Below are 27,500 nucleotides of genomic sequence, written 5' to 3' on the forward strand. Positions count from 1 at the left end.
GCAGCCTACTTTAAGAGCGTGAAGTGTCAGGGGACGATTATGAACGAGTTTGAGTATTTGGACCTCAAAATGGCGGGGGTTTTTAGTTACGTGCATTTAACGACCCAACTTTGTAGGGGGAGTGAGATTACCACCAGCACGTTTAAATTGAACAACAGGTGTGGCGACCTCTACCTTTGCGGGAATCATGCTTCTGCAGGGCAGTCAACAAAATTGGGCAACTCATACAAGAACAGCTGTGACAGTAAATGCAAGAAATGCTGGCAGCTTTTCCGAACATGAAACACAAGAGTGCCGTCAAGGAGCCAGATGTAATTTTGCCCACAACACGCAGTCACCTGTATGCAACTGTCCCAAAAAGACCCGAGAAAGACGGAGCAGCCAGGGCAACCAAGCCTAGACAGGACACCAGGCTGGGCAACCAGAGACCCAACAGTGCCCCCCACAAGAGCCGGAGACGGGATGATGCAATGGACACATCAGTGACTCCCCTAGAGAGATCGGCCAGAGAGGCCCTAAGGGCCACGAGGACGGGGAAAAAGAGAGCTGGTGGCAGGAAGTAGGCCTCCCAGGAAATGGGGTGGAAGGTGGGACGACTGGCGCAGGCATCTATAGGCCCAACAGCCTCGGTACAGGCGTGCCCCCAGGGGGGTGGAAAATGACCCCGGTTTGGTGAGGCCACGGTAAGCGGCGCACGGGCTCGAGCGTCCGGCTCACCTCGGAGGGGTGGTGCAGGAGGAGCCGATGGAACGTAATCACCGTTGTGGGGAAACCAAAGTGAACGCTCCTCCAAAGGCCCCACGCCGGGGGGGCACACCCGCCCCTCTCTGCAAGGAGGAGGCCTACAGGGGTCACAATCTTGAGGTGCCGGAAACCGTCAATAAGAAAACATACACCCCTGCGGAGGGGGATATGCGGAAAATAAGTGAGTATGGGAACCCAACCACACCGTGCTGCCCGTATGTTCTTATGGGGTGACACTGTGAGCCCATAATGCTGCCTGGGGTCCGGGGAGTTCCTTGCGCGACGGCAGTCATCCCGGCATCGTCCATGTGACAGTAGACTCGGACGTGGGGGATATGAGAGCTCGTAGTGGTGTCTCTGGGTGTAGCCGGAGAATTGTAGCTGTTGCGAGATGATTTCCTTAACACTCTCCAATGGATGAGTTAGTCCGGTCTCTCACTTAACGTAAGAAGTATACAGGCAAAATGTGGAAGGGTTGGCCCTTTTTAATATCTGACGGTTTTGCTAGCTTACCAGTCTTCTTCCTGCAGGAGTGCAGCATTCCGCATTGCATGACGATAAGAAATATGAAGACGAATCGGAGTGCCGGTCCGTCACTCTGGTTCTGGATCACGAATCCAGATCCGCAGGGGTCGCCATATACTTTTTAAAGGAACGTTTTAATTGATTCTTTTATTGAATTTTACCCAGGCAGAATTTTACTGAAAGCTTTTATCAATCGGTATTAAATGTCCAGTTTTTTAAACTTTATGGTTCTCTGAAAAAAATGAAAGAGCTAGGAATGCTAGAAGTTTTCACCGCTTTTTATTAACGATTTCCGAACCTCTGTTTTAGCAGGTGATTTAACGTATTTTAAGGGGGGAACGCCGCTTTCAACCTCAGTGGAGAAACTATGATAAGACCGCTTCCATGCTTAAGAATATGTTTTAGATTTTAAATCACCGATGTTTTTAAGAAATGTATATGAATTTCACCTGAGGAAGCCGGCGTTTACAGGGGTAACGTCAATTGCAAATCTAGAATTGATTTTATTTCTGCTCTCTCCAAGATATGCCTTTTAAATGTGATCTTTTTACGAATATTTTTCAGATCACAAGCTATGAGTTTTTAAAGTGAAAAAGCGATTTACAGGAGAACTGGTAAGGCATGCCTGGAAATTAAAACGCTCCATTTTAGAAGATCCGCAGGTTTTATCTGATTTTATCACTTTTTATAAGAGATTGCAGAGAGTAAGAAATACCAACATTCCCATCAGTGTTGGTGGGAAAAAATGAAATTAAAGATAAAAGAATTTTTTATAGGCGTGGATTCAAAGCTAAGGAGGAAAGCGTGCATTTTTTAACATTTTAAATACTCGCCTGCAAAACCTGTAACAAGTTCAGAGATCACGTATTGAAGTAGAAAAAGAGATCATTGATATAAGAAAGAGATTCTTCAGTGCATGCGCAGAAAGGAAAGAACTGATATTCCGTTCTAAATAACATCTGGAAGCGAAAGAACCTGCTTCCACGGTACGTTAAAGAAAGTTACGAAAAGAAAGTTTTAATTGACAATATGATGATGAAAAAGGATGTACAGGGTATTTTAACAAAAAGTGTATGAATTTTATGCGGATCTTTTTAACACAAAAACATTGATGAATGTTTTTTAAATGACTCATTGGAGGATGATCACATGTTTTTAGGACCCTGTCTCCCAGTCCCTTTTATTACAGAACATACGGAGCAGGAGTGGTTTTAGAGACTGTAAAAGTTTTAAGACAGGTAAGGTAACCTGGGGCCCGACGGTATACCATAGGAATTTACGTGACTTTGTACGGATTTTAAAGGCACGGACCTTTTAATCTCTAACCGATGTTTTTAGTTCAAGCTCTCCCGGGGTCGTGGAAGAAGGGTGAATGTCTCCCTCCTCTTCAAGAAGGGAGACAGGTCGAGTTTGAGGACATTGGAGACCAATCACCCTTCTGAACGGACTACAAGATCATGGCCAAACTGTGTGCAACCGTCTCTGTCTGAAGGCCGTGATCGACAAGCTAATCCATTGCAATCAGGTCTGTGGGGTTACCCGGGAGAAGCATCTGGGACATTTTAAACCTTATTAAGGACGTGATCAGCGATACCCAGTCAAGAAAAGGACAACTTGCCGTTTTATCCATAGACTTCGAAAAGGCATTTGACAGGGTATCGCATTTTTATCTTTTTAAGGTTTTAGAAAAAATGGGTATACCGGAGGGTTTTTTATTATCTCTTAAAGCGTTTTATCAAGCTGCCCACAAGTAAAATTTTAGTAAATGGTTTTAAGACACGGAACATTCTTTTAAAATCCGGAGTGAAGCAGGGGTGTCCCTTGTCCCCACTGCTTTTCATCTGCGCCTTAGAGCCTCTAATGTGTGCCATTCGGAGAGACCAAACAGATTCACGGAGTCCCCCTGCCGGGAGGAGGGGGACCGAGGCCAAAGCAGTGGGGTACATGGATGATTGTCACGGTGCTTTGCAGGGACGCCCCATCGCTTCAAAAAACTTTGAAGCAGATCCAGTTTTTTTCTTGTGCCTCCGGTTTTAAAGTTAATTTAAACAAAAGCAGCATTTTAAATATAAGTGGAATGGTTTTAAGAGACATTCCTGTTCCGGTGTCCGATACTGTGCAGATTTTAGGTGTCTCCTTCAATGAGTCAAACAATGGTTTTAGTAGCTGGGACTTGGTGGCGCAAAAGTAAACCAAAAGCTATGTATGTGGAATATGAGAAAGCTGACGATGGAGGGGAGGGTTTTAATTACCAAAATGGTGATTTTACCTCTTTTATTGTATTAAGTATGGTGTTTCCCCCTCCAGAAGTGTTCTTAAAAAATAACCAAAGCTTGTTTTACCTTTTTATGGAGCTCCAAGATGGAAAAGCTAAAAAGAGAAACTGTATGTAAACCTAAGAAGATGGGTGGTAAGGACTTTCCTGATTTTAAAGCCTTTCTTTTAATCAAGTTTTTTAGCATGTGTTTTTAACTCCCTGTCCAAAGAGAACTACTGGTCTTATTTTATACGTTTTTAATACTGGGTATTTTATGAGGAGAAACGGGTGGTTTTCAACCATTTTAACTTCCCCGTACGCTTTTTAATCTACCCAAGCATTATAAGATTTTAGAGACAACAGTTAGTTTTTATGGTCTGAAGGGGAAAAGCACTCAAAACTTGACAAACAGTAAAAAGATTTTAAAGGCTGTGAAGGAAAGTGGTTTTATTGCTCCTATTAAAAATTTTAATGAAGAAAAATGTAAAAAAATATGGGAAATGGCCAATGCTAATTATATTTTAATCCACAGAAAGACCTGGCCTGGAGCTGCATCCACGAGTGTCTTCCATGCCGGGCATTCCAGCACCGAAGAGGTTTAACAACTCAGCGATCTGTCCGAGGGGAGGCTGCCAGGAAGCAGAGACCGTGCACCATCTGTTTTGGACTTGTTTTTACACGCAACACGTATGGACTAAAATATCCCCTCTGATAAAAAGAATTACTGGACTTAAAGAACTGAATCACGCTGCTGTTTTTATGGTTGCTTGGAATGCCCAACAAGGACTCAAGAAATCATGGCATGGAAGACTATAAACTGTGTGAAGGCAGCTCTGTGGAAGGCCAGGAATATTTTATTATACAAACATGAGGTTTTATCTGTGAAGGACATTTTAACCATTTGTCTTAATGAGATGTATTATTATTATTTATTGGACAGAAAGCATTTCCCTGTTTTAGCAAGAAAAATGGTTTTTAAGTGAATGGAGCTCTGTGATATAAGTCCACCAAGTCCCTTTTAATATGAATTTTATGTGTTTTTATGCAAAACAATTGTATTTTATTGGAAAAATTGTATTTTATTGTACATTTTTATCCTTGTAAAAATACTTTGTTTTTGTAATAATTTGTTGACTTAAATAAAGAAAGCCCCCGTTGTAAGGGGTAGCCAACTTAAAAAAAAAAAAAAAATCTGTTATTATCAGTTTAATATCTGATACGTCCCCTATCTGGGGACCATATATTAAATGGATTTTTAGAACAGGGAGATGGAAAAAGAGCTTGCTCTGTCCTCTCCAGGCATTGACCTGGTATTGCAGTGCCTCCAGGTTCAGTGCACCCCCTAATGAGTTTGCAAAAAACAGAGCAAAAGAATGAAGAAGGAAACAAGCCGGCTGCACCTGAAACTACTGTGTTGCAAGAAACATCCCTCCCTCGAGTGTGTTGTGCGCAGGTGGACCGACCCCGAAAAATTAGCCCCCGAGTGTGGCTACGAAAAGTTTGTTTGTCCAAGACTTGCTGGCCTCTGTTGCCATGGCAACCAACTGCCAGACTTGTTTACAACTTGGCTGCCGGGCCAGTGCTGGTGATGTCATCGCGGGACGTGATGTCATCAAGGCTTTGCTGCTATACACAGCTGCCAGCACAACAAGCAGCTCAGTTGCAGCCGGTCAAGCGACCGAGCAGGTAGGTGGAAAGGTAGGTGCCGTTTATTAAACCGTTTCCTTTGTATTTCCTGGTGGCCGATGGCCGATGTATCCTGCTGATGCTGCCTGCCTACGGCTCCAGCTGGGAGAATTCACCCTCCATGTTCTTTGATAGATAGATTAGATACATTAGATAAGATAGATAGATAGATAGATAGATAGGTAGGTAGGTAGGTAGGTAGGTACTAATAATAAGCTAGCCAGCTAGGCAGCCAGCCACAGAGACAGCCAGCCAGCTACAGAGACAGCCAGCCAAAGAGCTAGCTGCATGTCATGTATGCCAGACAGAGACGGAGACAGAGACAGAGACGTGTATGTCTGCCATCCATCAGGTGGAAGCAGACGCAGTGTGATTGGGGGGTGGAGCTATTCAGATTTGAGAGCAGAAAGGAAGACAGAGGCAGTGCTAGGCAATAGGAGATGCAGTGTGAAAGCACGTCCGGTCCGCCATCTGAGAGGGTGGAGCGCATAATAGGGTATGTATGTATGTCTGGCTTCGCCTTAACAAGAAGGACGTGGTGTCCGAGAAGGGGAGTTTTCGGGAAACCGTTGTGGCCATCGCTTCTCGGCCTTTTGGCTAAGATCAAGTGTAGTATCTGTTCTTATCAGTTTAATATCTGATACGTCCCCTATCTGGGGACCATATATTAAATGGATTTTTAGAACAGGGAGATGGAAAAAGAGCTTGCTCTGTCCTCTCCAGGCATTGACCTGGTATTGCAGTGCCTCCAGGTTCAGTGCACCCCCTAATGAGTTTGCAAAAAACAGAGCAAAAGAATGAAGAAGGAAACAAGCCGGCTGCACCTGAAACTACTGTGTTGCAAGAAACATCCCTCCCTCGAGTGTGTTGTGCGCAGGTGGACCGACCCCGAAAAATTAGCCCCCGAGTGTGGCTACGAAAAGTTTGTTTGTCCAAGACTTGCTGGCCTCTGTTGCCATGGCAACCAACTGCCAGACTTGTTTACAACTTGGCTGCCGGGCCAGTGCTGGTGATGTCATCGCGGGACGTGATGTCATCAAGGCTTTGCTGCTATACACAGCTGCCAGCACAACAAGCAGCTCAGTTGCAGCCGGTCAAGCGACCGAGCAGGTAGGTGGAAAGGTAGGTGCCGTTTATTAAACCGTTTCCTTTGTATTTCCTGGTGGCCGATGGCCGATGTATCCTGCTGATGCTGCCTGCCTACGGCTCCAGCTGGGAGAATTCACCCTCCATGTTCTTTGATAGATAGATTAGATACATTAGATAAGATAGATAGATAGATAGATAGATAGATAGATAGATAGATAGGTAGGTAGGTAGGTAGGTAGGTACTAATAATAAGCTAGCCAGCTAGGCAGCCAGCCACAGAGACAGCCAGCCAGCTACAGAGACAGCCAGCCAAAGAGCTAGCTGCATGTCATGTATGCCAGACAGAGACGGAGACAGAGACAGAGACGTGTATGTCTGCCATCCATCAGGTGGAAGCAGACGCAGTGTGATTGGGGGGTGGAGCTATTCAGATTTGAGAGCAGAAAGGAAGACAGAGGCAGTGCTAGGCAATAGGAGATGCAGTGTGAAAGCACGTCCGGTCCGCCATCTGAGAGGGTGGAGCGCATAATAGGGTATGTATGTATGTCTGGCTTCGCCTTAACAAGAAGGACGTGGTGTCCGAGAAGGGGAGTTTTCGGGAAACCGTTGTGGCCATCGCTTCTCGGCCTTTTGGCTAAGATCAAGTGTAGTATCTACAGGAGATCTGGTTGAAAGGTGCCCGGGGTACCCGACCTGTTGGCCTTGGAGAAGTGACTCCATGCTGCTATTGGCAGGCGGATTAGTCCCCGGGCAACGAGAGGCGATCTCACCTATCTGCGGTTAGCAGGTGAGGTGTTCTTGCGTGTCCTTTTTCCTGTTCAGGAGTCGTTGGTTTGGACCTAACGCTATGGAGGCTACAAACCAGGATGGATCATCCACCGGAGAGGTTCCATCATATGCTCGTATACGGAATGGTGTCCGGTTTATTCTGCACGATGTTGAGAAAAAGGAGAAGGGACTGGCCTTTATCGTGGAGGAACTTCTGATCAAATTGTTTGGAGTAAAGAAGAACCAGATTTTGGCTTTACTGGAGTTTCCCAGACGAGGTGTTTACGACCTAGTGCTGAACTCGGAGGAGGATCACAGCTTTCTTATGGGTAAGCTGGAATGTGTGAGGGAAAATGTGTTGCTAAATGGAACTGACATTATTTCTCATTTCCCGAGGAGAGAACGCGTAGTGACTGTTAGAATGTACAGTCCATATATTGAAGAAGAGGAAATAACGGACTATTTATCAAGATTTTGCGAAGACATCGTCCCAAAAGGAAAGGTCCTAAACCAATATGGTCTGTGGACCATGAAATGGAAATTTGTGGTGAAATTTAAAGTCCGGAAGGATGGGAGCCTGGATGTTCCGCCGGGTCGGTTTAAGATTGGTCGGATCAACGGAGATCTGTTTTTTGCCGGCATGGACGACTTCTGCAGGAAATGCAAGAAATATGGACATGTTAAAGATAATTGTACAGTGCTTTGGTGCGGGAAGTGTCAGAAGGAGGGACATTTGCCTGACACATGCAAACAGCAGAAAACATGTAATTTATGTGGTAGTGTTGATCACTTATATGCTTCTTGCCCTAAAAAAAGGAAAAGAAATAGGGAAAAAGAAAAGGAAGAGCCTGCACCTGGGAAAGTGAGTAGGGAGGAGATTGTCCCGAAGGAGGTGGTCCCGGAGTGTGAGGGCAGCCCTGGTCCTTCAGTCAAGAGGGCTTCCAGGGAGGGAGAGAGAAAAATGGAGAAGAAAAAGGAGACAGAGGAGGGGAAGTCATGGTCTGAAAGACCTTATACAGAGGAGGAAAGGAAAGATCATGATTGTGTGTCAAAAGAGTTTTGGGTGCAGGTGGAAGCTCTAGAGAGGGAGTCTTTCTGCAACCATTTAAGTGAGGCAGTCAGGTCTCATGTAGAAAAGCATGGTAAAAGGTTTTGTGAAACTTACAAAGTACCCCCAAGTGTTATCAGAAGATTAGAGGCGTCTAGTTCTGTATCTTTTGTTATGATCCGTTTATTGTGTTATTTTGCTTTCAAAGGCGGTATGAGACCTTGATTTGTGTTATGTTTTTGATTATGTTTTTGATTAGTTAAAATTTCTTTTATGTTGTAAATAATTTGTTTTGAATAAAATTGTTGATATCCCCTTTTGTGGGATAGCCAACTTAAAAAAAAAATCTGTTCTTATCAGTTTAATATCTGATACGTCCCCTATCTGGGGACCATATATTAAATGGATTTTTAGAACAGGGAGATGGAAAAAGAGCTTGCTCTGTCCTCTCCAGGCATTGACCTGGTATTGCAGTGCCTCCAGGTTCAGTGCACCCCCTAATGAGTTTGCAAAAAACAGAGCAAAAGAATGAAGAAGGAAACAAGCCGGCTGCACCTGAAACTACTGTGTTGCAAGAAACATCCCTCCCTCGAGTGTGTTGTGCGCAGGTGGACCGACCCCGAAAAATTAGCCCCCGAGTGTGGCTACGAAAAGTTTGTTTGTCCAAGACTTGCTGGCCTCTGTTGCCATGGCAACCAACTGCCAGACTTGTTTACAACTTGGCTGCCGGGCCAGTGCTGGTGATGTCATCGCGGGACGTGATGTCATCAAGGCTTTGCTGCTATACACAGCTGCCAGCACAACAAGCAGCTCAGTTGCAGCCGGTCAAGCGACCGAGCAGGTAGGTGGAAAGGTAGGTGCCGTTTATTAAACCGTTTCCTTTGTATTTCCTGGTGGCCGATGGCCGATGTATCCTGCTGATGCTGCCTGCCTACGGCTCCAGCTGGGAGAATTCACCCTCCATGTTCTTTGATAGATAGATTAGATACATTAGATAAGATAGATAGATAGATAGATAGATAGATAGATAGATAGATAGGTAGGTAGGTAGGTAGGTACTAATAATAAGCTAGCCAGCTAGGCAGCCAGCCACAGAGACAGCCAGCCAGCTACAGAGACAGCCAGCCAAAGAGCTAGCTGCATGTCATGTATGCCAGACAGAGACGGAGACAGAGACAGAGACGTGTATGTCTGCCATCCATCAGGTGGAAGCAGACGCAGTGTGATTGGGGGGTGGAGCTATTCAGATTTGAGAGCAGAAAGGAAGACAGAGGCAGTGCTAGGCAATAGGAGATGCAGTGTGAAAGCACGTCCGGTCCGCCATCTGAGAGGGTGGAGCGCATAATAGGGTATGTATGTATGTCTGGCTTCGCCTTAACAAGAAGGACGTGGTGTCCGAGAAGGGGAGTTTTCGGGAAACCGTTGTGGCCATCGCTTCTCGGCCTTTTGGCTAAGATCAAGTGTAGTTTCTACAGGAGATCTGGTCAGAAGGTGCCTGGGGTACCCGACCTGTCGGCCTTGGAGGTTTACCTCCATGCTGCTATTGGCAGGCGGCTTAGTCCCCAGGCAACGGGAAGCGATCTCACCTATCTGCGGTTAGCAGGTGAGGTGTTCTTGCGTGTCCTTTTTCCTGTTCAGGAGTCGTTGGTTTGGACCTAGAGCTATGGAGGCTACAAACCAGGATGGATCATCCACCGGAGAAGTGCCATCTTATGCCCGTATACGGAATGGTGTCCGGTTTATCCTGCACGATGCTGGGAAAAAAGAGAAGGGACTGGCCTTTATCGTGGAGGAACTTCTTATCAAGTTGTTTGGAGTTAAGAAGAACCAGATCTTGGCTATTTTGGAGTTTCCCAGACGAGGTGTTTACGACCTAGTGCTGAACTCGGAGGAGGATTGCAGCTTTCTTATGGGTAAGCTGGAATGTGTGAGGGAAAATGTATTGCTTAATGGAATTGACGTTATTTCTCATTTCCCGAGGAGAGAACGCATAGTGACTGTGAGAATGTACAGTCCGTATATCGAAGAAGAGGAGATATCGGATTTTCTGTCAAGATTTTGCGAAGATGTTACCCCAAAAGGGAAAGTTCTAAATCAATATGGACTATGGACTATGAAGTGGAAGTTTCTCGTGAAATTTAAAGTCCTGGGAGACGGGAGTCTGTGTGTCCCACCGGGTCGGTTCAAGATTGGTCGGATCAACGGGGACCTGTTTTATGCAGGCATGGAGGACTTTTGCAGAAAGTGCAAGAAATATGGACATGTCAAAGAAAATTGTGAAGTTCTTTGGTGTGGGAAGTGCCAAAAGGAGGGACATTTGCCTGATACATGTAAACAGCCTAAAGCATGTCATTTATGTGGTAGTGTTGACCACTTATATGTTTCTTGTCCTAAGAAAAGGAAAAGAAATAGGGAAAAAGAAAAAGATGAGCCTGCACCTGGGAAAGTAAGTAGAGAGGAGATTGTCCCGAAGGAGGTGGTCCCAGGGCGGGAGGGCAGCCCGGGTCCTTCAGTTAAGAGGGCTCCCAGGGAGGGAGAGAGGAAAGATAAAAAGTCATGGTCTGAAAGACCTTTTTCAGAGGAGGAAAGAAAAGACTATGAATGTGTGTCAAAAGAGTTTTGGGTTCAGGTAGAAGCTCTAGAAAGAGAGTCTTATTGTAACCATTTAAGTGAGGCAGTCAGGACACATGTAGAAAATCATACTAAAAGGTTTTGTGAAACTTATAAAGTCCCCCCAGGTATTATTAGAAGACTAGAAGCATCAAGTTCAATATCCTTTGTTATGATTCGTTTATTGTGTTTTTTTTGCTTTCAAAGGCGGTATGAGACCTTGATTTGTGTTATGTTTATTTGATTAGTTAAAATTCTTTTATTTGTAAAATAACTTGTTTTTGAATAAAATTGTTGATATCCCCTTTGTGGGATAGCCAACTTAAAAAAAAAATCTGTTCTTATCAGTTTAATATCTGATACGTCCCCTATCTGGGGACCATATATTAAATGGATTTTTAGAACAGGGAGATGGAAAAAGAGCTTGCTCTGTCCTCTCCAGGCATTGACCTGGTATTGCAGTGCCTCCAGGTTCAGTGCACCCCCTAATGAGTTTGCAAAAAACAGAGCAAAAGAATGAAGAAGGAAACAAGCCGGCTGCACCTGAAACTACTGTGTTGCAAGAAACATCCCTCCCTCGAGTGTGTTGTGCGCAGGTGGACCGACCCCGAAAAATTAGCCCCCGAGTGTGGCTACGAAAAGTTTGTTTGTCCAAGACTTGCTGGCCTCTGTTGCCATGGCAACCAACTGCCAGACTTGTTTACAACTTGGCTGCCGGGCCAGTGCTGGTGATGTCATCGCGGGACGTGATGTCATCAAGGCTTTGCTGCTATACACAGCTGCCAGCACAACAAGCAGCTCAGTTGCAGCCGGTCAAGCGACCGAGCAGGTAGGTGGAAAGGTAGGTGCCGTTTATTAAACCGTTTCCTTTGTATTTCCTGGTGGCCGATGGCCGATGTATCCTGCTGATGCTGCCTGCCTACGGCTCCAGCTGGGAGAATTCACCCTCCATGTTCTTTGATAGATAGATTAGATACATTAGATAAGATAGATAGATAGATAGATAGATAGATAGATAGGTAGGTAGGTAGGTAGGTACTAATAATAAGCTAGCCAGCTAGGCAGCCAGCCACAGAGACAGCCAGCCAGCTACAGAGACAGCCAGCCAAAGAGCTAGCTGCATGTCATGTATGCCAGACAGAGACGGAGACAGAGACAGAGACGTGTATGTCTGCCATCCATCAGGTGGAAGCAGACGCAGTGTGATTGGGGGGTGGAGCTATTCAGATTTGAGAGCAGAAAGGAAGACAGAGGCAGTGCTAGGCAATAGGAGATGCAGTGTGAAAGCACGTCCGGTCCGCCATCTGAGAGGGTGGAGCGCATAATAGGGTATGTATGTATGTCTGGCTTCGCCTTAACAAGAAGGACGTGGTGTCCGAGAAGGGGAGTTTTCGGGAAACCGTTGTGGCCATCGCTTCTCGGCCTTTTGGCTAAGATCAAGTGTAGTATCTACAGGAGATCTGGTCAGAAGGTGCCTGGGGTACCCGTCCTGTTGGCCTTGGAGAAGTGGCTCCATGCAGCAATTGGCAGGCGGATTAGTCCCCGGGCAACGAGAGGCGATCTCACCTATCTGCGGTTAGCAGGTGAGGTGCTTTTGTGTGTCCTTTTTCCTGTTCAGGAGTCGTTGGTTTGGACCTAAAGCTATGGAGGCTACAAACCAGGATGGATCTTCCACCGGAGAAGTACCATTATATGCCCGTATTCGGAATGGTGTCCGGTTTATTTTGCACGATGCTGGGAAAAAGGAGAAAGGACTGGCCTTTATCGTGGAGGAACTTCTTATCAAGCTGTTCGGAGTGAAGAAGAACCAGATCTTGGCCATACTGGAGTTTCCCAGACGAGGTGTTTATGACCTAGTGCTGAGCTCAGAGGAGGATCACAGCTTTCTTATGGGTAAGCTGGAATGTGTGAGGGAAAATGTATTGCTAAATGGAACTGACATTATTTCTCATTTTCCGAGGAGAGAACGTATAGTGACTGTTAGGATGTACAGTCCGTACATTGAAGAAGAAGAAATAACAGATTATTTATCAAGATTTTGTGAAGATGTTACCCCAAAAGGAAAGGTCCTAAATCAATATGGACTATGGACAATGAAGTGGAAATTTGTTGTGAAATTTAAAGTCCGGAAGGATGGGAGCCTGGATGTTCCGCCGGGTCGGTTCAAGATCGGTCGGATCAACGGGGACCTGTTTTATGCAGGCATGGAGGATTTCTGCAGGAAGTGCAAGAACTATGGTCATGTTAAAGATGATTGTACAGTCCTTTGGTGTGGGAAGTGCCAAAAGGAGGGACATTTGCCTGACACGTGCAAACAGCGAAAAACATGTCATCTATGTGGTAGTGTTGATCACTTGTATGATTCTTGCCCTAAGAAAAGGAAAAGGAATAGGGAGAAAGAAAAGGATGAGCCTGCACCTGGGAAAGTGAGTAGGGAGGAGATTGTCCCGAAGGAGGTGGTCCCAGAGCGGGAGGGCAGCCCTGGTCCTTCAGTTAAGAGGGCTCCCAGGGAGGGAGAGAGAAAAAAAGAGAAGAAAAAGGAGATAGAGGAAGAAAAGTCAGGGTCTGGAAGACCTTATACAGAGGAGGAAAGGAAAGATCTTGAATGTGTGACAAAAGAGTTTTGGGTGCAGGTAGAGGCTCTAGAAAGGGAGTCCTTCTGCAATCATTTAAGTGAGGCAGTCAGGTCACATGTGGAAAAACATGGTAAAAGGTTTTGTGAAACTTATAAAGTGCCCCCAAGTATTATTAGTAGATTAGAGGAGTCAAGTTCAGTATCTTTTGTTATGATCCGTTTATTATGTTATTTTGCTTTCAAAGGCGGTATGAGACCTTGATTTGTGTTATGTTTTTGATTATGTTTTGATTAGTTAAAATTCTTTTATGTTGTAAATAATTTGTTTTGAATAAAATTGTTGATATCCCCTTTTGTGGGATAGCCAACTTAAAAAAAAAAAAAATCTGTTCTTATCAGTTTAATATCTGATACGTCCCCTATCTGGGGACCATATATTAAATGGATTTTTAGAACAGGGAGATGGAAAAAGAGCTTGCTCTGTCCTCTCCAGGCATTGACCTGGTATTGCAGTGCCTCCAGGTTCAGTGCACCCCCTAATGAGTTTGCAAAAAACAGAGCAAAAGAATGAAGAAGGAAACAAGCCGGCTGCACCTGAAACTACTGTGTTGCAAGAAACATCCCTCCCTCGAGTGTGTTGTGCGCAGGTGGACCGACCCCGAAAAATTAGCCCCCGAGTGTGGCTACGAAAAGTTTGTTTGTCCAAGACTTGCTGGCCTCTGTTGCCATGGCAACCAACTGCCAGACTTGTTTACAACTTGGCTGCCGGGCCAGTGCTGGTGATGTCATCGCGGGACGTGATGTCATCAAGGCTTTGCTGCTATACACAGCTGCCAGCACAACAAGCAGCTCAGTTGCAGCCGGTCAAGCGACCGAGCAGGTAGGTGGAAAGGTAGGTGCCGTTTATTAAACCGTTTCCTTTGTATTTCCTGGTGGCCGATGGCCGATGTATCCTGCTGATGCTGCCTGCCTACGGCTCCAGCTGGGAGAATTCACCCTCCATGTTCTTTGATAGATAGATTAGATACATTAGATAAGATAGATAGATAGATAGATAGATAGATAGATAGATAGATAGATAGGTAGGTAGGTAGGTAGGTAGGTAGGTACTAATAATAAGCTAGCCAGCTAGGCAGCCAGCCACAGAGACAGCCAGCCAGCTACAGAGACAGCCAGCCAAAGAGCTAGCTGCATGTCATGTATGCCAGACAGAGACGGAGACAGAGACAGAGACGTGTATGTCTGCCATCCATCAGGTGGAAGCAGACGCAGTGTGATTGGGGGGTGGAGCTATTCAGATTTGAGAGCAGAAAGGAAGACAGAGGCAGTGCTAGGCAATAGGAGATGCAGTGTGAAAGCACGTCCGGTCCGCCATCTGAGAGGGTGGAGCGCATAATAGGGTATGTATGTATGTCTGGCTTCGCCTTAACAAGAAGGACGTGGTGTCCGAGAAGGGGAGTTTTCGGGAAACCGTTGTGGCCATCGCTTCTCGGCCTTTTGGCTAAGATCAAGTGTAGTATCTGTTCTTATCAGTTTAATATCTGATACGTCCCCTATCTGGGGACCATATATTAAATGGATTTTTAGAACAGGGAGATGGAAAAAGAGCTTGCTCTGTCCTCTCCAGGCATTGACCTGGTATTGCAGTGCCTCCAGGTTCAGTGCACCCCCTAATGAGTTTGCAAAAAACAGAGCAAAAGAATGAAGAAGGAAACAAGCCGGCTGCACCTGAAACTACTGTGTTGCAAGAAACATCCCTCCCTCGAGTGTGTTGTGCGCAGGTGGACCGACCCCGAAAAATTAGCCCCCGAGTGTGGCTACGAAAAGTTTGTTTGTCCAAGACTTGCTGGCCTCTGTTGCCATGGCAACCAACTGCCAGACTTGTTTACAACTTGGCTGCCGGGCCAGTGCTGGTGATGTCATCGCGGGACGTGATGTCATCAAGGCTTTGCTGCTATACACAGCTGCCAGCACAACAAGCAGCTCAGTTGCAGCCGGTCAAGCGACCGAGCAGGTAGGTGGAAAGGTAGGTGCCGTTTATTAAACCGTTTCCTTTGTATTTCCTGGTGGCCGATGGCCGATGTATCCTGCTGATGCTGCCTGCCTACGGCTCCAGCTGGGAGAATTCACCCTCCATGTTCTTTGATAGATAGATTAGATACATTAGATAAGATAGATAGATAGATAGATAGATAGATAGGTAGGTAGGTAGGTAGGTAGGTACTAATAATAAGCTAGCCAGCTAGGCAGCCAGCCACAGAGACAGCCAGCCAGCTACAGAGACAGCCAGCCAAAGAGCTAGCTGCATGTCATGTATGCCAGACAGAGACGGAGACAGAGACAGAGACGTGTATGTCTGCCATCCATCAGGTGGAAGCAGACGCAGTGTGATTGGGGGGTGGAGCTATTCAGATTTGAGAGCAGAAAGGAAGACAGAGGCAGTGCTAGGCAATAGGAGATGCAGTGTGAAAGCACGTCCGGTCCGCCATCTGAGAGGGTGGAGCGCATAATAGGGTATGTATGTATGTCTGGCTTCGCCTTAACAAGAAGGACGTGGTGTCCGAGAAGGGGAGTTTTCGGGAAACCGTTGTGGCCATCGCTTCTCGGCCTTTTGGCTAAGATCAAGTGTAGTATCTACAGGAGATCTGGTTGAAAGGTGCCCGGGGTACCCGACCTGTTGGCCTTGGAGAAGTGACTCCATGCTGCTATTGGCAGGCGGATTAGTCCCCGGGCAACGAGAGGCGATCTCACCTATCTGCGGTTAGCAGGTGAGGTGTTCTTGCGTGTCCTTTTTCCTGTTCAGGAGTCGTTGGTTTGGACCTAACGCTATGGAGGCTACAAACCAGGATGGATCATCCACCGGAGAGGTTCCATCATATGCTCGTATACGGAATGGTGTCCGGTTTATTCTGCACGATGTTGAGAAAAAGGAGAAGGGACTGGCCTTTATCGTGGAGGAACTTCTGATCAAATTGTTTGGAGTAAAGAAGAACCAGATTTTGGCTTTACTGGAGTTTCCCAGACGAGGTGTTTACGACCTAGTGCTGAACTCGGAGGAGGATCACAGCTTTCTTATGGGTAAGCTGGAATGTGTGAGGGAAAATGTGTTGCTAAATGGAACTGACATTATTTCTCATTTCCCGAGGAGAGAACGCGTAGTGACTGTTAGAATGTACAGTCCATATATTGAAGAAGAGGAAATAACGGACTATTTATCAAGATTTTGCGAAGACATCGTCCCAAAAGGAAAGGTCCTAAACCAATATGGTCTGTGGACCATGAAATGGAAATTTGTGGTGAAATTTAAAGTCCGGAAGGATGGGAGCCTGGATGTTCCGCCGGGTCGGTTTAAGATTGGTCGGATCAACGGAGATCTGTTTTTTGCCGGCATGGACGACTTCTGCAGGAAATGCAAGAAATATGGACATGTTAAAGATAATTGTACAGTGCTTTGGTGCGGGAAGTGTCAGAAGGAGGGACATTTGCCTGACACATGCAAACAGCAGAAAACATGTAATTTATGTGGTAGTGTTGATCACTTATATGCTTCTTGCCCTAAAAAAAGGAAAAGAAATAGGGAAAAAGAAAAGGAAGAGCCTGCACCTGGGAAAGTGAGTAGGGAGGAGATTGTCCCGAAGGAGGTGGTCCCGGAGTGTGAGGGCAGCCCTGGTCCTTCAGTCAAGAGGGCTTCCAGGGAGGGAGAGAGAAAAATGGAGAAGAAAAAGGAGACAGAGGAGGGGAAGTCATGGTCTGAAAGACCTTATACAGAGGAGGAAAGGAAAGATCATGATTGTGTGTCAAAAGAGTTTTGGGTGCAGGTGGAAGCTCTAGAGAGGGAGTCTTTCTGCAACCATTTAAGTGAGGCAGTCAGGTCTCATGTAGAAAAGCATGGTAAAAGGTTTTGTGAAACTTACAAAGTACCCCCAAGTGTTATCAGAAGATTAGAGGCGTCTAGTTCTGTATCTTTTGTTATGATCCGTTTATTGTGTTATTTTGCTTTCAAAGGCGGTATGAGACCTTGATTTGTGTTATGTTTTTGATTATGTTTTTGATTAGTTAAAATTTCTTTTATGTTGTAAATAATTTGTTTTGAATAAAATTGTTGATATCCCCTTTTGTGGGATAGCCAACTTAAAAAAAAATCTGTTCTTATCAGTTTAATATCTGATACGTCCCCTATCTGGGGACCATATATTAAATGGATTTTTAGAACAGGGAGATGGAAAAAGAGCTTGCTCTGTCCTCTCCAGGCATTGACCTGGTATTGCAGTGCCTCCAGGTTCAGTGCACCCCCTAATGAGTTTGCAAAAAACAGAGCAAAAGAATGAAGAAGGAAACAAGCCGGCTGCACCTGAAACTACTGTGTTGCAAGAAACATCCCTCCCTCGAGTGTGTTGTGCGCAGGTGGACCGACCCCGAAAAATTAGCCCCCGAGTGTGGCTACGAAAAGTTTGTTTGTCCAAGACTTGCTGGCCTCTGTTGCCATGGCAACCAACTGCCAGACTTGTTTACAACTTGGCTGCCGGGCCAGTGCTGGTGATGTCATCGCGGGACGTGATGTCATCAAGGCTTTGCTGCTATACACAGCTGCCAGCACAACAAGCAGCTCAGTTGCAGCCGGTCAAGCGACCGAGCAGGTAGGTGGAAAGGTAGGTGCCGTTTATTAAACCGTTTCCTTTGTATTTCCTGGTGGCCGATGGCCGATGTATCCTGCTGATGCTGCCTGCCTACGGCTCCAGCTGGGAGAATTCACCCTCCATGTTCTTTGATAGATAGATTAGATACATTAGATAAGATAGATAGATAGATAGATAGATAGATAGATAGATAGATAGATAGATAGATAGGTAGGTAGGTAGGTAGGTAGGTACTAATAATAAGCTAGCCAGCTAGGCAGCCAGCCACAGAGACAGCCAGCCAGCTACAGAGACAGCCAGCCAAAGAGCTAGCTGCATGTCATGTATGCCAGACAGAGACGGAGACAGAGACAGAGACGTGTATGTCTGCCATCCATCAGGTGGAAGCAGACGCAGTGTGATTGGGGGGTGGAGCTATTCAGATTTGAGAGCAGAAAGGAAGACAGAGGCAGTGCTAGGCAATAGGAGATGCAGTGTGAAAGCACGTCCGGTCCGCCATCTGAGAGGGTGGAGCGCATAATAGGGTATGTATGTATGTCTGGCTTCGCCTTAACAAGAAGGACGTGGTGTCCGAGAAGGGGAGTTTTCGGGAAACCGTTGTGGCCATCGCTTCTCGGCCTTTTGGCTAAGACCAAGTGTTGGTCTGGTTGAAGGGTGTCGGAAGCTTAGCTCCCATTGGGGGCGGCTGAAGACTAGAGAGAGCGATCGCAGCCATGGGCGTCAAGGTGCGCTATGCCGGGACCGGGGAACCTCGGGTCAAGAACGGATTCAGGATTGATGTGGAAGCCGGGAAGGAGGAGCACTTCAGTTTGAAGGTATTGGTGAATGATGTTTTGTATCATACCCTGAATGTAAAGCGCGAAAGTATTTTGTGCCTACAAGATCCTAAGAAAGGAACTTTTGTGTTGGTCTTTACCGCTGCTGCATATTGTCACCAATTGTACCGCATGCTCCAGGAGAAATCTGCTGAGTCCGTTTTAGATGGCCTAACCTTTACGGTTTTATACAGCAGGGGAGAAGTGCCGCTTGTGGTCTTTATGTATAACCCCCATGTACCACAGGAAGACATTGTGGCCTTTTTGCGAAGACATTGTGCGGCTGTTAGCTTCTCTCACAGGGTCCAAAACAGTGAATCCTTGTGGACGGGAAAATATAAGTTTTTCGTAATTTTCCATGAAGACCCAGAGAGTCCTGGTGGGATTCGCTATCCTCCCTTGAATTTTGCCATTGGAAGGGACAGAGGATATTTGTTCTTTCCCAATGCACCCAGATTTTGTCGTAAATGTAAGAATTTTGGGCATATGCAAGAGGATTGTAAAGCCACAGAGACAAAATGTGGACGGTGTCATCAGGGAGGGCACTTGGCTGGACAGTGTACAAACGCAATTGTCTGCAATGTGTGTGGTGGTGAAGGTCATGTTTTCAAGGATTGTGAATTGCGCACAAGAAGGCGTTATGCAGAGGTGGTGGGTTCTGGCCAAGAAAGGCCTCAGAGTGAGCAGCGTGTGGAGGTGGAGGAGACTGTGCAGATGGAGGTGTCCCCGGTGGAGAGTGAAATCTCTCATGAAGCCAGTGTGCAAGGAGAGGGGGAGGTGGAAGGCACGGGGCCTGAAACTCCCACTCTCTCCTGGAGTGAAAGCCCGGCAGAGTTGGAAAGTGGAGGTGGTGGCCAGGGGGATTTTTCCTCTACAAGGCCTTTGGAGGAAGCCCTGGACTTGGCGCCCAAAAGGGCGAGAGTTTTGCTTTCGCCGTCTAGTGAAGGTGATGTAAGTCCTGGTCGGGACGCTGTTTATCCGGTGTCAACTATTCCAACGGATGTTCCTTTTTTAGAAGGAGTAGGGACATTGGCCTTTACATCAGGTTGCCGGTGTCCCGGAGAAGAAGGATGAGAGAGAGATGGGGCGTCTATAGTCCACTTGCGCTCCGAGTGAAAACATGGTGGCCGAAGTTGCATGTCATGTCCTATCCGTGAATGTGAGGCAGATAAAAACTAAGGCCCGAAGAGCTGCAGTCCTGGACTATGTCAGAGGTCTGGGAGCTGATATTGTCTGTCTGCAGGAGTGTGGCATTGTGGACTCTTTGGGGGACCAGGACTGGCCTTATGGGCAGTATGTTTGGTCCGGTTCTAATAAGAACAAAAATGATGGTGTGGGGATTTTGTTGGGTAGTAGGGAAGTCAAGTTAGAGAGTTATATTGTGGTGGAGGTGGGAAGGTGTGTTATGGCGGTGGTGGTTTATAAGGGTTGTAAGATAAGGATTTGTAATGTGTATGCTCCTACGGCAAAAGAGGAAAGGGCAAGTCTGTTTGAAAAACTGTGTCTGTTTTTGCCAGGGAGAATTCCAGTAATTTTGGCGGGAGATTTGAATTGTGTCACAGAGGGTGCTGGGCTGGATATCACTGGGCGAAGGGTTAATCACTTGATTGCTGATTTTCTTTTGGTTGATGCAGCTGTGAGTAAATTGGGAAAGTCACCACCTGCGACGTATAGAGCTGACAGGGGAGGTGTGGAATCTAGGATAGATTATATCCTCGCTTCAAAAAATTTGGAATGCTTGTCTTTTTTTCAGCAGGCAGTTCCGTTTTCGGACCATGATTATTTGAAAGCTGTATTTGCATGTGGAATAAAAGGAGTGTGTGGTAAAGGTGTATGGAAGCTGAATGTTAAGTTACTTGAGGAGATGAAAGCTATGGATGAGTTCAAGTGTGCTTATAGGGGATGGCAGGGTAGGAAGCATGAATATGATTGTATCTTAGAGTGGTGGGATTGGATGAAAGGTGAGTGTAAGAAATTTTTTAGGAAATGGGGATATAAAAAGGCGGCTATTTTGAGGAACAAATATAGAGAGTTAAGTGTGAGGATTGATTGGTTGCATAAATTAAGTATGAATGGGGTGGAGGTGAAAGATCTGTTGGAGGATGCAAAGAGTGAAATGAAGAAAATGATGGAGCAAAAGGGTAAAGAGATTATTTATAGGTCAAAAGTAGAGCATCTGGATATGAATGAGAAATGTACAAGTTTTTTCTTTAAGAAAGTGTGTGGGAGGAGGAATGATATGGATAAGGTGGTTAATAAGGAAGGAGAGTGTGTGGTGGGTGAAGAGGTTATAAGAGAAGTGGAAAGTTTCTATGGTGAATTATATGAACACAAGTGGATTGATGAGGGTTTGGTAGGTGAGGTACTAAATGGTCTGGAGAGTAAGCTTAGGGAGAGTGATGGTGAATTGTTGTGTGAGGAGCTGACTGAGGAGGAAGTAAGAAGTGCAGTGATGAGTGCAAAGAAAAATAAAACGCCAGGGAAAGATGGGATTCCAATTGAATTGTATGTGAAGGCATGGGAGATTATGGGTAAGGATATGTGTGAGGTGTGTCAGTATATGTGGAAAAATGATGTTTTGAGTGCTTCAATGAAAGAAGGAGTGGTAGTTTTGATATACAAGAAAGGGGATAAAATGTGCTTGGGGAATTGGAGACCTATTACTTTGTTGAATGCGGACTATAAGGTTTTTAGTAAGATTGTGTGCGGGCGTATGCGGGAGGTAATTGATCAGGTGATTGGTGTGGATCAGGTGTGTGCGATTCCTGGGAGAAGTATGACTGATAACTTGTTTTTGTTGAGGGATTTGTTTGGTGATAGTATGGATAGAAAGCAGAAGTGTATGGTGTTGGCTGTGGACTTTGAAAAGGCGTTTGATCGTGTATCGCATGATTTTATGTTTAGAGTGTTGGAGAGAATGGGTTTTCCAAAGAAGTTTGTGGATGTAGTGAGAAGTTTGTATGCAGATGTGACAAGCGAGGTGTTGATAAATGGGGTGTTGAGTAGTAAGGTGAGAGTGAGGTCGGGGGTCAGGCAAGGTTGCCCTATGTCCCCGATATTGTTTGTAAGTGTGATTGAGCCTTTGTTGTGTGGTATAAGGGGTGACAAACTGATGAGAGGATTATTGATACCGGGGAGTGCTGGTAAGAATGTGAAGGTGCTGGGTTATATGGATGATATTGTGGTGGTGAGTGATAATATGGCTAGCATGAACAGGGCAAAATTGTGGTTAGATTTTTTCTGTGGGGCGTCTGCGTTTAAAGTTAATTGGAATAAGTGTGTCTTTAAGTGTTTTGGGGATAAGGAGGTAAGGATGGATGGGGTGGAATGCGAAGTGGGTGCAATCAAAATTTTAGGGATCCAGTTTAATGATGATTTGAAAGGGAATGAAAGTTGGAATGAGTGCGGGACTCGGATTGAACGAAAGCTGAATTTTTGGAGGACGCGTGAGCTGACTTTAGTGGGGAAGGTGCTGGTTGTGAAAGCGGTTATTTTACCTATTGTGTTGTTTTGTGCGAATGTGTTTCCGTTTGCGGTGAGAAACGTGAAAAAGGCGGAGAAAATGTGTTTTACTTTTTTGTGGGGTAGTAGAATGGAGAAATTGAAAAGGGAATATGTGTATAAGTCATGTGTGCATGGGGGATTGGGGTTTCCGAATTTTCAGGTTTTCTTAGGGCTTAGCTATATTAAAATTTTGATTGTGTTGTTGGGGAAAGGGAATAAGGCTGGATGTATGGTACGGTATATGGCTGGATGGATGTTGTATGGGCTAAAATGGATAGAATGGGATGCAAGTGTGCCTGTGGCTTTTAAGTGTCCAGCATGGTATATGAAAGTAGAAAAATTTGTGATTGATTTTGATTTGTTAAGTGTACCTGTGAGTGACTTTAGGGAAAAGAAGAAAGTGATGAGAAGAATAGATGCGGGAGAATTGGTGTGCAATATTGGTGGTTTGAGGACGGATGAGGCTTTGACAGTTTGGAAGAAGATGGGAGTGAAGGGTATGTCAAATAAGCAGCATGATGTGGTATGGATGGCTTTGCATGATATTTTACCGGTGAGACAAGTACAGAAGAGGCGTGAATTGATTAGGTATGAGGTGTGTCCAAGGGATGGTTGTGGGTCAAGTGAGTCAGTGAGGCATATGATGTGGGACTGTGATTATGCATATAATGTATGGAAAGGTGTAGGAGGTTTGTGCAAAGAATTGGCTGGTGTGACTTTTGTAGACTGGCGAGTGGCAATGTTTGGTATGGGTGCTTCTAGTAAGGTTAAGGAGAGAATAATGTGGTTGATTATGGCGTGTGTGATGGAGAGTTTATGGGATGTGCGGAATTTGTGGGTGTTTAGGAGAAAGTTTGTGTCAGTTAATGAATGTTTGAGGTTGATATTGGCTAGGTTGTATGTAATATATCTTTGGGATAGACAGCATGGTGGTGACTTAGATAGTGAGGGAGTATGGAAGTTTAAGAAGTGGAGATTCTTGGTAAAAGTTTAGTATGCGATTATATGTAAATAAGTGTATAGTATATGTAAATAAGTATGTAAATAGGTGTGTATAGGTGGTGTATAATTTTGTAATATTACTGTTTTTTTTGGTGTTTAAAATGACAATAGGACCATTATGATGAAATGGTTGGAGAAGCGTTTATGCTTGAAACAGTTTATGCTGTTTTTTACGCTTTTAACCATCTGAATGGTTTTAAAAAAAAAAAAAAAAAAAAAAAAAAAAAAAAAAAAAATCTGTTCTTATCAGTTTAATATCTGATACGTCCCCTATCTGGGGACCATATATTAAATGGATTTTTAGAACAGGGAGATGGAAAAAGAGCTTGCTCTGTCCTCTCCAGGCATTGACCTGGTATTGCAGTGCCTCCAGGTTCAGTGCACCCCCTAATGAGTTTGCAAAAAACAGAGCAAAAGAATGAAGAAGGAAACAAGCCGGCTGCACCTGAAACTACTGTGTTGCAAGAAACATCCCTCCCTCGAGTGTGTTGTGCGCAGGTGGACCGACCCCGAAAAATTAGCCCCCGAGTGTGGCTACGAAAAGTTTGTTTGTCCAAGACTTGCTGGCCTCTGTTGCCATGGCAACCAACTGCCAGACTTGTTTACAACTTGGCTGCCGGGCCAGTGCTGGTGATGTCATCGCGGGACGTGATGTCATCAAGGCTTTGCTGCTATACACAGCTGCCAGCACAACAAGCAGCTCAGTTGCAGCCGGTCAAGCGACCGAGCAGGTAGGTGGAAAGGTAGGTGCCGTTTATTAAACCGTTTCCTTTGTATTTCCTGGTGGCCGATGGCCGATGTATCCTGCTGATGCTGCCTGCCTACGGCTCCAGCTGGGAGAATTCACCCTCCATGTTCTTTGATAGATAGATTAGATACATTAGATAAGATAGATAGATAGATAGATAGATAGATAGATAGGTAGGTAGGTAGGTAGGTAGGTACTAATAATAAGCTAGCCAGCTAGGCAGCCAGCCACAGAGACAGCCAGCCAGCTACAGAGACAGCCAGCCAAAGAGCTAGCTGCATGTCATGTATGCCAGACAGAGACGGAGACAGAGACAGAGACGTGTATGTCTGCCATCCATCAGGTGGAAGCAGACGCAGTGTGATTGGGGGGTGGAGCTATTCAGATTTGAGAGCAGAAAGGAAGACAGAGGCAGTGCTAGGCAATAGGAGATGCAGTGTGAAAGCACGTCCGGTCCGCCATCTGAGAGGGTGGAGCGCATAATAGGGTATGTATGTATGTCTGGCTTCGCCTTAACAAGAAGGACGTGGTGTCCGAGAAGGGGAGTTTTCGGGAAACCGTTGTGGCCATCGCTTCTCGGCCTTTTGGCTAAGATCAAGTGTAGTATCTACAGGAGATCTGGTCAGAAGGTGCCTGGGGTACCCGACCTGTCGGCCTTGGAGGATTACCTCCTTGTTGCTATTGGCAGGCGGCTTAGTCCCCAGGCAACGGGAAGCGATCACACCTACCTGCATATGCAGGGGAGGTGCTGCGTGTTGCTGTGAGGAGCCTTTTCTTGGAGTTGGAGATCATGGAAGCTGTGAATCAGGATGGATCGTCGGATGGAGAAGTACCAGTGTATGCTAGAATTCGTAATGGAGTTCGCTTCATCCTGAGAGATCCCGAGAAGAAAGCATTGGGTCTTGCTTTCGTAGTGGAGGAACTTGTCTTCAAGCTGTTGGGAATACAGAGGAACCAAGTACTGGCGATGCTGGAGTTCCCAAAGAGAGGGTGTTATGACCTGGTTTTGAGTTCGGAGGAGGATTTCAGCTTTTTCGAGGGTAAGCTTGAATGTGTGAAAGGGCATGTAGTACTAAATGGTGTTGATATACTATTCCATTTTCCGAGGAGAGACCGTTTGATTACAGTCCGAATGTACAGCCCTTATGTTCCGGAAGAAGAGGTTGCTGCCTTTCTGTCCAAGTATTGTGAAGTGGTCACCTCGAAAGGGAAGGTACTAAATCAGTATGGGTTATGGACCATGAAGAGGAAGTTTGCGGTCAAATTTAAGGTAATGGAGGACGGGAAATTGTGTGTCCCGCCAGGGAGGTTTAAAATTGGCCCGATTAATGGGGACTTGTTTTACGTGGGTATGGAAGACTTCTGCCGTAAGTGCAAGCGATATGGACACTTAAAAGACCATTGTACAGTATTATGGTGCGGAAGATGTCAGAAGGAGGGGCACATGGCTGACACATGTGAGCAGGTTAAAAAATGCCATTTGTGTGGTAGCCCGGAACATTTGTATGCTTCGTGTCCAACGAAGAAGAAGAGAGGTAGGGAAAAAGAGGAGGAGGAAACTGAAGGTGCAACTAGAGGTGAAGAGAGTCCCCGGAAGCAGGAGGAAGAGATGGACCTTTCTGTGAAAAGAACACCTAAAGAGGGGAAGAGTAAGGAAGAGACGGAGGGTATAAGTAGAGGCAAGGATAGTCCTCAGCAAGAGGAAGAAATGGACATTGCAGTTAGAAGAGTGCCAAAAGTAAGGGAGAAGGTCCCAACAGAAGTGGAGAGTGCTCCTGTAGAGCCGGAAGTGAAAAGAAAAATGGTAAGATCCCTCACGGAAGAGGAACGTAGGGACTATGCAATAGTCTCACGACACCTTTGGGACCATATAGAATCCATTGATAAGAGGTTTCCGTTAACAACTTTATACGAAAAAGTGGCCTTGCATTTGGAAAGACAGGGAAGGAGGTTTTATGAAACTTATTGTGTACCACCGGATATTGCAGAGAAAATAGAAAAGTCTGGGTCAAGATCAATTATTATTATAAGGTTATTATCCTTTTTTGCATACAAGGGAGGTATGAGAGCCTGAGGCTATGTTCTGTGGCATGGAGTTTGTTTTGGTTTGTTTGTTTTTTTTAAAAGAATAAAAGTGACCATGATGATGAGATGGTTGGAGTAATATCGGAAGATATAAGCAGTTTTCTGTTTGTATCGTTTTTAACCATTCTGAATGGTTTTAAAAAAAAAAAAAAAAAAAAAAAAAAAAAAAAAAAAAAATCTGTTCTTATCAGTTTAATATCTGATACGTCCCCTATCTGGGGACCATATATTAAATGGATTTTTAGAACAGGGAGATGGAAAAAGAGCTTGCTCTGTCCTCTCCAGGCATTGACCTGGTATTGCAGTGCCTCCAGGTTCAGTGCACCCCCTAATGAGTTTGCAAAAAACAGAGCAAAAGAATGAAGAAGGAAACAAGCCGGCTGCACCTGAAACTACTGTGTTGCAAGAAACATCCCTCCCTCGAGTGTGTTGTGCGCAGGTGGACCGACCCCGAAAAATTAGCCCCCGAGTGTGGCTACGAAAAGTTTGTTTGTCCAAGACTTGCTGGCCTCTGTTGCCATGGCAACCAACTGCCAGACTTGTTTACAACTTGGCTGCCGGGCCAGTGCTGGTGATGTCATCGCGGGACGTGATGTCATCAAGGCTTTGCTGCTATACACAGCTGCCAGCACAACAAGCAGCTCAGTTGCAGCCGGTCAAGCGACCGAGCAGGTAGGTGGAAAGGTAGGTGCCGTTTATTAAACCGTTTCCTTTGTATTTCCTGGTGGCCGATGGCCGATGTATCCTGCTGATGCTGCCTGCCTACGGCTCCAGCTGGGAGAATTCACCCTCCATGTTCTTTGATAGATAGATTAGATACATTAGATAAGATAGATAGATAGATAGATAGATAGATAGATAGATAGATAGGTAGGTAGGTAGGTAGGTAGGTAGGTACTAATAATAAGCTAGCCAGCTAGGCAGCCAGCCACAGAGACAGCCAGCCAGCTACAGAGACAGCCAGCCAAAGAGCTAGCTGCATGTCATGTATGCCAGACAGAGACGGAGACAGAGACAGAGACGTGTATGTCTGCCATCCATCAGGTGGAAGCAGACGCAGTGTGATTGGGGGGTGGAGCTATTCAGATTTGAGAGCAGAAAGGAAGACAGAGGCAGTGCTAGGCAATAGGAGATGCAGTGTGAAAGCACGTCCGGTCCGCCATCTGAGAGGGTGGAGCGCATAATAGGGTATGTATGTATGTCTGGCTTCGCCTTAACAAGAAGGACGTGGTGTCCGAGAAGGGGAGTTTTCGGGAAACCGTTGTGGCCATCGCTTCTCGGCCTTTTGGCTAAGATCAGCGATCCCACCTACTTGCTTGCCAAGGGAGGTGTTTTTGTTCCTGTTCGGTGTGCTGGCGGAGGCGATATTTTGAAGATGGATGCAACCAATATGGATGGAACCACGGC

At 45.6% G+C, this 27,500-nt stretch overlaps 6 non-coding genes and 7 pseudogenes across 6 annotated transcripts; all 13 read left to right on the top strand.

Annotated features, from left to right (window-relative positions):
* The first annotated feature begins 4,632 nt into the window (after window positions 1-4,632).
* LOC138773622 (U2 spliceosomal RNA) lies at window positions 4,633-4,870 on the top strand (annotated as a pseudogene).
* A 919-nt stretch (window positions 4,871-5,789) lies between these two features.
* Window positions 5,790-5,980, top strand: LOC138773346 (U2 spliceosomal RNA). Its single transcript, XR_011360051.1, has one exon. It is a non-coding gene; the product is annotated as a U2 spliceosomal RNA (small nuclear RNA).
* A 935-nt stretch (window positions 5,981-6,915) lies between these two features.
* On the top strand, window positions 6,916-6,999 carry LOC138773150 (U2 spliceosomal RNA; annotated as a pseudogene).
* Window positions 7,000-8,427: 1,428 nt separating this feature from the next.
* LOC138773501 (U2 spliceosomal RNA) lies at window positions 8,428-8,616 on the top strand. The gene has a single exon (XR_011360151.1). It is a non-coding gene; the product is annotated as a U2 spliceosomal RNA (small nuclear RNA).
* Window positions 8,617-11,026: 2,410 nt separating this feature from the next.
* LOC138773507 (U2 spliceosomal RNA) lies at window positions 11,027-11,214 on the top strand. The gene has a single exon (XR_011360156.1). It is a non-coding gene; the product is annotated as a U2 spliceosomal RNA (small nuclear RNA).
* Window positions 11,215-12,137: 923 nt separating this feature from the next.
* LOC138773165 (U2 spliceosomal RNA) lies at window positions 12,138-12,216 on the top strand (annotated as a pseudogene).
* A 1,431-nt stretch (window positions 12,217-13,647) lies between these two features.
* Window positions 13,648-13,840, top strand: LOC138773505 (U2 spliceosomal RNA). Its single transcript, XR_011360154.1, has one exon. It is a non-coding gene; the product is annotated as a U2 spliceosomal RNA (small nuclear RNA).
* A 943-nt stretch (window positions 13,841-14,783) lies between these two features.
* LOC138773347 (U2 spliceosomal RNA) lies at window positions 14,784-14,974 on the top strand. Its single transcript, XR_011360052.1, has one exon. It is a non-coding gene; the product is annotated as a U2 spliceosomal RNA (small nuclear RNA).
* Window positions 14,975-15,897: 923 nt separating this feature from the next.
* Window positions 15,898-15,981, top strand: LOC138773151 (U2 spliceosomal RNA; annotated as a pseudogene).
* Window positions 15,982-17,409: 1,428 nt separating this feature from the next.
* Window positions 17,410-17,597, top strand: LOC138773500 (U2 spliceosomal RNA). The gene has a single exon (XR_011360150.1). It is a non-coding gene; the product is annotated as a U2 spliceosomal RNA (small nuclear RNA).
* Window positions 17,598-23,431: 5,834 nt separating this feature from the next.
* LOC138773600 (U2 spliceosomal RNA) lies at window positions 23,432-23,649 on the top strand (annotated as a pseudogene).
* A 927-nt stretch (window positions 23,650-24,576) lies between these two features.
* Window positions 24,577-24,715, top strand: LOC138773129 (U2 spliceosomal RNA; annotated as a pseudogene).
* A 1,488-nt stretch (window positions 24,716-26,203) lies between these two features.
* LOC138773569 (U2 spliceosomal RNA) lies at window positions 26,204-26,423 on the top strand (annotated as a pseudogene).
* Window positions 26,424-27,500: the final 1,077 nt, after the last annotated feature.

Source organism: Dendropsophus ebraccatus, chromosome 14 (assembly GCF_027789765.1).
Source record: "Dendropsophus ebraccatus isolate aDenEbr1 chromosome 14, aDenEbr1.pat, whole genome shotgun sequence".
Classification (NCBI taxonomy): domain Eukaryota; kingdom Metazoa; phylum Chordata; class Amphibia; order Anura; family Hylidae; genus Dendropsophus; species Dendropsophus ebraccatus.